A 7,500-nucleotide genomic window follows, 5' to 3' on the forward strand; every position below is an offset into this window, starting at 1 on the left:
CGAGTCTCACAAGCCTAGTGACACCACTGGCTGAGAGGCTATGTTGTAGTGCCAGGCTATCATGTAAAACACCATTTTGTTCCGTAATTTCTATTAGGTGTAATAACAATGTTTAATTATTGAACATCTCTAATTTGATCAGTAAAACTTTCTGTAAAAGTCTGGGGATAAGTGAAGCGGATGGTTTTCAAACTGGGTAGGGTCAGGAAAATCAGCGTGAGTGATGGCGATGTGGCATGGGAGTCTACGTGCTGCGCCTCCCGCCCACTCGTAATCAGGCTAGCACCCAGTATGTATCGCTGTAAGAACGTCTCCCGGCATGTCAAGAAATGTTTTTAGTCTTTCTTGCTCACTCAGGAATCGTCACATACATTGCAACACGTTCATAATCTTCATTATCATCCACCTTTACTCAATCTTCCATTGCAATACCACACCATTATCAGCCAATCCCTTCCACAAAGCCACCATTGCCTCACCCATTATCTACACCAGCCACTTGTTCACGTAACATGCAGGTAACGATTGCTTTTAAAAACTAAATGTTCAGACCAATATTATGATTTTTGATTTATTTTTTTTACGTGTACATATGGAAAAAAAAAAAAAAACAAGCAAAATTAAGACTACAAGTACGGTGGAGTACAACGAAATAAAAAAAAAAAATAAAAAAATGCAATGTTTTAAATTTTTCCATCGCATAACAAATAATTTACCGCAGTTTTGGACAAATGACGTTGCCTCGTTTCGATTATGTGTGTAATGTCTCGAGTTCTTTCCACGTACAATAATTTTTTGTTCTCCTTGGAATGAGTGAGTTTGCTATTATCATTATTATTATTATTATTATTATTATTATTATTATTATTATTATTATTATTATTATTATTATTATTACTACTATCATTATTACTACTATTATCGCTATTGGTTAGCAGAATAAAGTCAAGAAAGATTAATCGCATCTTAGTCAATGATCGTTGGAGGATTTCTTCAGGCGCCTTCTAGTGGTGATCTGTTTGCATCCCAATGAGGCTTCCTGCTGCAACATTTTAGCGTACCCACAAAGTAGGAACTCGAGTTATAACTATTTATGGTTAAATTTGTTAAGCTGAAGGATGTAAAGTGTGCTCAGGATTGTGTTGTGGCATTCGTGTTCTTGAATTTCGTAGATTCAGCGTCCTCGAAAATCCTGATGGATGTCAATGAAAGTGTGAGCGTTTTGTTTAATATCTTAAAGAAAATAATGGTCCTTGTAGTGATTTGCATCATTATTAAGTTTGTCGATAAAAAGTACTGTACTTGCTTGAACCTTGGGTAAGAGAACGTTTCAAAAAGACTATGTCGATATAACACTGAGTGTACGAGTAGTTGGTATAACCACGAGTGTGACATGATAGGAGTAGCAACAATGACTGTTGAGAAAGAACTTTTCGCACTAGCTGCTATAGCATAAGGAACTACCATATATATATATATATATATATATATATATATATATATATATATATATATATATATATATATATATATATATATATATATATATATATATATATATATATATTACTGTATGAAATATCGTTGGCGGCAGCAACTAATTATTGTGAATGCTCGTACATAATATAAGCGGGGCACTGTTGGTAGTTGGAGATTGGGACATGATCCTGTGCGATTCTAAATATTCCATGGCTGTCTGATATAATTTCTTCTGTGCTCTATCCAAAATGGAAGAGGTAACTGTAGTAATCATAGTGGTGTTGCAATGTTTAGTGTGGCAAAGTGTTTTGCTCCTTCACTTATTGCTGATGTATCTTAGTTGCTCCCTGTTGTAGTTTAAAAAATAATGTTTATTCATATCTATTTATTCATACATATTCATATCGACTGAGGCTTATTACCCACAGAAAGGTTAGAGAGACTTGATACGCCTCCTGAAAGCAGATTTTATTTAGCTGTGGTACGAAGAGAACAACCATGAAGATCGGAATTGGATTAAGCTGTTAATTGTAGTCAAAAGTAGTTCAGAATGGAAAATATACTTGTTTGGAGACCGCTGAAGGATGCAGGAAGTCAGCAAGTGAGTGAAACCATGATGATATCTTGTGGCGCTCATGATGTTGATAAACTGATGCTTCGTTAAACGCATTAAAAAATTAGTGTATTTTTTATTTGATAAAAAGGGAATATTTTTAGACTGTACATTGCATTCATAATTGTTAAGTTCAGAATTGAAATAAATTAGTATGGTTACCCTTCATCCCAAGAGTGTGTGGGGTTGTTGTTCCTGGTGGACTGGGAGCCATCGCCACTATTAATCCAGTCACCAGGGCATTAGGAAACACCGATGGCAGCAAATATCAACACATTGCTCCCGCCACATGGAATTGTCATTTTTGTCTGAACAAGGTCCTTCATGATATTTTAAACGAATGCGTGTATAGTAAGAGATCATAGTCGATCATTTGTTAATGATATTCTTGTTGTTTATGCTGAAGAAATAGAATGTTATTTCCAGCGACTGGAATGTTATTTTTCGTTCGGTATTTCAGCTTTGCTAAATATATGAAATTTCAAGCTAATCACATTTATTATGCGTTTAAACTAAATAATAAAATAAAGGAATAAAATAATAAAGTTGCTGAATACTGTATGACTCGCTTCACATCATCTGAACAACAAGTGCTGCAGTGTCTCTTTCAGGCTTGGGGGTTGCGTTGATTCTTGAATTCCTGACATACTTCTGAACATTTTTTATTTTATTTTATGGAGCACTGTTGCTGTCGAGATAATTCCCTTCTTTCTAGACAGGAATGATATTTTTTATTTCCTGTAAGGGTTAATACTACTTCAGACTTATCAGTAATAAGATATTTCTGAGCCACAGAATATTTAAAAGACGTCCTCTTTACAATTTTTCTCAGTTATTATCCATTTTTTTCATTATAGATAGGTAGTAATGTTGTTGTTGTTGGTGGTGGTGATAGTAGTAGTACTAGTAATTCTAATAACTGTGTTGTGAAGTGATGGTGGTACTAGTAATTATAATACTGTAGTGATAGTGGTATGTGGTGGTGCTGCTAATGGTCATAGTGGTGATGGTGGAGGCAGGCGCTGATGTGTAGGGACAGTAATAACTTCAGCGAGGTGTCATGGTGGTGGTGATGGATGTAGTGGTGATGGCGATAGGTAGGCTGGAAGTGAAGATAAGGGTGGTGGTGGTGGCGGCGGTGGTGGTGGTAGTCTAGGGTGCCCGTGGCGGCGTCTGGCAGTCCGTGATACTTATTATTCCGGTGCAATCATTTAAAAATAGTCGTGAGTGAGTGGCATGAATGGAACGGATCTATTTAATGACACGGTATCAAAGCAGCAGGGAAATTAGATCAAAGAGCATGAGAATTATTATTGAACACACACACACACACACACACACACACACACACACACACACACACACACACACGCACAGCAACCTCTAACATGAAAACCAAAAATTAGAGAGAGAGAGAGAGAGAGAGAGAGAGAGAGAGAGAGAGAGAGAATATTCCCTGGGATCCCTACAAATACAACACTAGGGCGGGAGCAGCAGAAGCAGTTTGCCTCCACGACCACCACCACCACCACCATGACGGGTTGGTTGGCGGGCTTCTCAGGCAGAGCGGGTGGTGGAGCTCAAGCCCGCACGTCTCCAAGCCTCCACTGGGCGAGCCTCGTAAAGAGTCTCCTTGTGTTTATGCCACATTGATGAGGTTAAAGTTTATGGCGGGAAGACGTGACCAACCATAAGCACGGAGAAGGGAACAGATACCTCGGCTCCCTCCTGCCGCACTCACTCACCCACTGCGTCACGTACCTCTGTCCTTCGCCCTCCCCTCCTTTCCTTCATTCGTCCCTCCCCTCCCTCCGTCCCTCCTTCCTTCCTTCGTCCCTCCTCTTCCTCCTTCTCTCCTTCCTTCCTTTTCTCCTTTTCTACCTTCATTATTCCTCTATCCTTCGGTCTTCTACTTCCTACTTCCTTTTTCCACCTTTTCCGTCCTTCTCTCCCTCCCTCTTTCCGCTGCTCCTTCCTACTCTTTCCCCTCTTTCGGTCTTCTGCCTTCCTACTTTTTCTCGCCTTTTCCTTTCTTCTATCCTTTCCTGTTTCCTCTCTTCCTTCTCTTTATCTATTCTTTCCCTGTTTCCTATCTCTGTTCTCTGTTTCCTCTTTTTCCCTTCTTCCTTTTATTCTGCCTCCTATTTTTTTTCTTTTTACTCTTTCTTTTCTCTACTCCCTCTGCCTCTTGTGTTCTTTTCTGCTCTCTTTACCTCCTTCCCTCTTCCTCTGTTCTTTTCCTTTACCTTCTATCCTGCCCCTCACTACTTCTACTTCTTCGCTCATTTTTCTGCTTAATTTCCTCTGCTTCCTACTTAGGTATAATGTTTTTTCTCCACTTCGGTTCCCTCTTTCCTTCACCTCTTCCCTCCTATCTTTTGCTCCCTATTTTTTCCTCCGTTTTACCCCTTCTCCTTCCTTCTCTTCTTCTCTTTCATTCTCTTTTTCCCCTCCTCCATTCTCTCCTCCCATTTTTTTCTCTGCTCGTGTGCTTTTTCCCTTTATTCCTATCCTTCTCTCCTCTTACTTCTTCCTGTTCTTCGCGTTGTCTCTATCCTTTCCTCCTACTCTGCCTTTTTCTTCTCATGCCACCTCCACATGCTCGCTCTGTTTATGTATTCTTATAGCTTCCTTCTTTGCCTCGCTTAACCGCATCTGTGTCGGAAAATTTACAGCCAGAGCTTAACACTGTCATTATAGCACGGTGGATATCTGAAGTGTATTTTCCGCTATTGTGTTGTCACTGGTGCTGTATGCATATTACCGTCTCTTTGCAAGCTTGTGTAGTTTTCTGTGTATTATCACTATTATTGTTATTATTATTATTGTTATTATTATTATTATTATTATTATTATTATTATTATTATTATTATTATTATTATTATTATTATCATCATCATCATCATTGACCACTGTCATTATCATTAATCACAAGTCACTATACGTAAGCTCTCATCGACCTTGCCAGTCACTCAGTGATGTCATTTCCAGAGATATATCCGTGCAAGCTTTCACGGAAGCACCATTCTCATTATGAATAAAAAAGGAATGAACAAGTAGTGTTTCACAGATGTTATACTGTGAATGTGCTCTTTGTGTGTTTCACACTGATGAACGAACTTACATGAAGCGTTACGCACTGGAGCTTACTTTCACAGTGTGTACAGGCAACTGACCTTGAGCAAGTTTGGTGAAGCTGCCCCTGGTTTGGAAAATAATCTGTGTGATAATGTACGAACCGTTAAGGGTGCGTACATGTGCACATGTCTATCGTGTCAGTTTTTCTTTCCTGCTCTAGTTGTTGTTCTCATCATATATATATATATATATATATATATATATATATATATATATATATATATATATATATATATATATATATATATATATATATATATATATATATATATATATATATATATATATATATATATATATATATATATATTGGAGAACACATTGAGCCTGTGAATCATTGAGAGATGTCGCAGTGTTCACCACAGGCATGAGCATATCGCGCTGCTTCATCCAACGACTTTCTAAATTCCTTTCCTTTGGTTTTAAAAGTTAAAGCTGAGCAACTTCGCTTTCTTATGCAATGTCTCTAGTGCCATCACCTTGATTTCCGGTGATTCCGTGAAAGTTACAACGTCATGGGCAGTGGTCATCTCACTGATTTTGATATTACACTCCTAATGTTCTGTAATGACTGGCCGCGACTTTGTCTAATATTGGGTCCATTCAAATACTGACTGGGAAAGAAATCAAGACATACCCTTGTCTCGATTTTGATAACATGACTCTCAATTCCACACTTCACGGCGCTGCATTCCAGCAGGTATGGAAGTGATCAGACTTTTTCAGGAACATCTTGGAGTTTTAGAAAGTACCATAATATGCGTGTCTTGAAATGCATTGTATTAAACGCCTGTATGACGTCAATATTAAGGTCGAAAATTGAGAGAAACTGACCGCATTTCAGGCATGAAGTTGATACTTTGAGCGCCATTCATGCGCTGCTCTGCATGGAACCCACACATACAATGCCTTCACGTCTTCACGATTTTTTACAAAATTATGTTCTTATGAAAACTTTTCTGCCTTCGCACCTTTCATATCTGCCACCGCTTTCTTATTACCGACATAAGAAACATCGGGATTTTCTCGAGTGGCGGCACGGCAGACTCTCCCCAGCCATCAGCCAGAGGGACCAGTTCACTGGAGGGTGAGCTGTATACGCCCACTACACGTATAATTATCCTTCCCAAGAAATGCTTTATATATTTTTCTGTTGCGAATCGGCCATAACAAGTTGATCCCAAAGCTTCATAAACACTTGCAAAGCAGGTAGAGTTATTTGCGTTGATATAATCTTCAGAATTCTGAACAGCTCCTCTGACACTCCTTTCCTTGCAAATCTGGTTGTGGGATTTTTTTTTCTTCATCCGCACGCTGGGCAAAGACTTGTGTGAACCGACAATGGCCGCCAGTCACTGCACCCTCAGATTTTTTTTAAGTTCACACTTCAGTAGATCCCACAGTTTTCCATGATTTTTTTGGGATACTAAGAGCATCTCATAGTGATAATTGGGGAGAGGGATTCTATGTCCCCTCGAAGTATCTCCAATGTTTTTTTCTGCACCTGTCATAGCTACATTGCCGCCGTGCTGCTCGTTCATCGTGGAGGCTTGTTACTTGCTCAGAAGTCCCAGCAAATTTATCTGAATTAGGAAGAACCAGTAAAAGGTCTCCGCGGTATGATTGGAACCATGTGACTTCTGGCCACCAGGTAGGGGTGAGGAAGTAAGCATGTGTCCAGATTGCACGGTGCTCAGCGAATAAGATACATTCTTTGGGATATGATAATTTAAGTCATTCTCCTGGCATGGAGCAGCAGCAGCAACAGCAGGACGGCGAGTCCGCTTATTGTGCTGAACATTTATATGCATAAATCCCGACACTCACATCTTTACAGAAGACAGTTATCAAATAACAGACAACTTTTTATGGTTTAAATTGAAGAGAATGGCCGGGAGTAAAACTTTCGTATGTTTATGCTAGAGTTTCGTGTTGCCGTCTCAGCATTGCCTTCTTGTGTTCCTCCAATCTGTTAGCTTTTATTTAGAGAAATATTCAGAAAGATCTTTTCTCAGGAAAGTGATATTTTCTACAAAACGCTGCTGTCGGCATGTCTCCTATCTGGATACTTGTGTCGGTATTTTGCTGGTGCTGCTGCTCGGGGTCTGTTTCAAAATTTTGTAAACTAAGTGGATGAAAGCTGAAGGTAGTAGCAAGTTTTGGTATTATATAATTGCACAAGATAGGCAAATGTGTGGAGAGGTCTGTTACTGATCGGCGGTAGGTGGGGAGTGCTCTTGTGGTGATCAGTGCACAGGAAAATATCGAA

At 39.2% G+C, this 7,500-nt stretch overlaps 1 protein-coding gene and 1 long non-coding RNA gene across 14 annotated transcripts in view; one reads left to right on the forward strand and one right to left on the reverse strand.

Annotated features, from left to right (window-relative positions):
* The window catches only part of LOC135102890 (acetylcholine receptor subunit alpha-type acr-16-like), a 69,804-nt gene that overhangs the window by 55,811 nt on the left and 6,493 nt on the right, over window positions 1–7,500 (reverse strand). The window lies entirely within an intron of this gene.
* Window positions 1–7,500, forward strand: part of LOC135102891 (uncharacterized) — an 80,840-nt gene that overhangs the window by 1,174 nt on the left and 72,166 nt on the right. The gene's annotated exons all lie outside the window — the stretch shown is intronic.

The sequence above is a fragment of the Scylla paramamosain genome, chromosome 8 (assembly GCF_035594125.1).
Source record: "Scylla paramamosain isolate STU-SP2022 chromosome 8, ASM3559412v1, whole genome shotgun sequence".
NCBI lineage: Eukaryota > Metazoa > Arthropoda > Malacostraca > Decapoda > Portunidae > Scylla > Scylla paramamosain.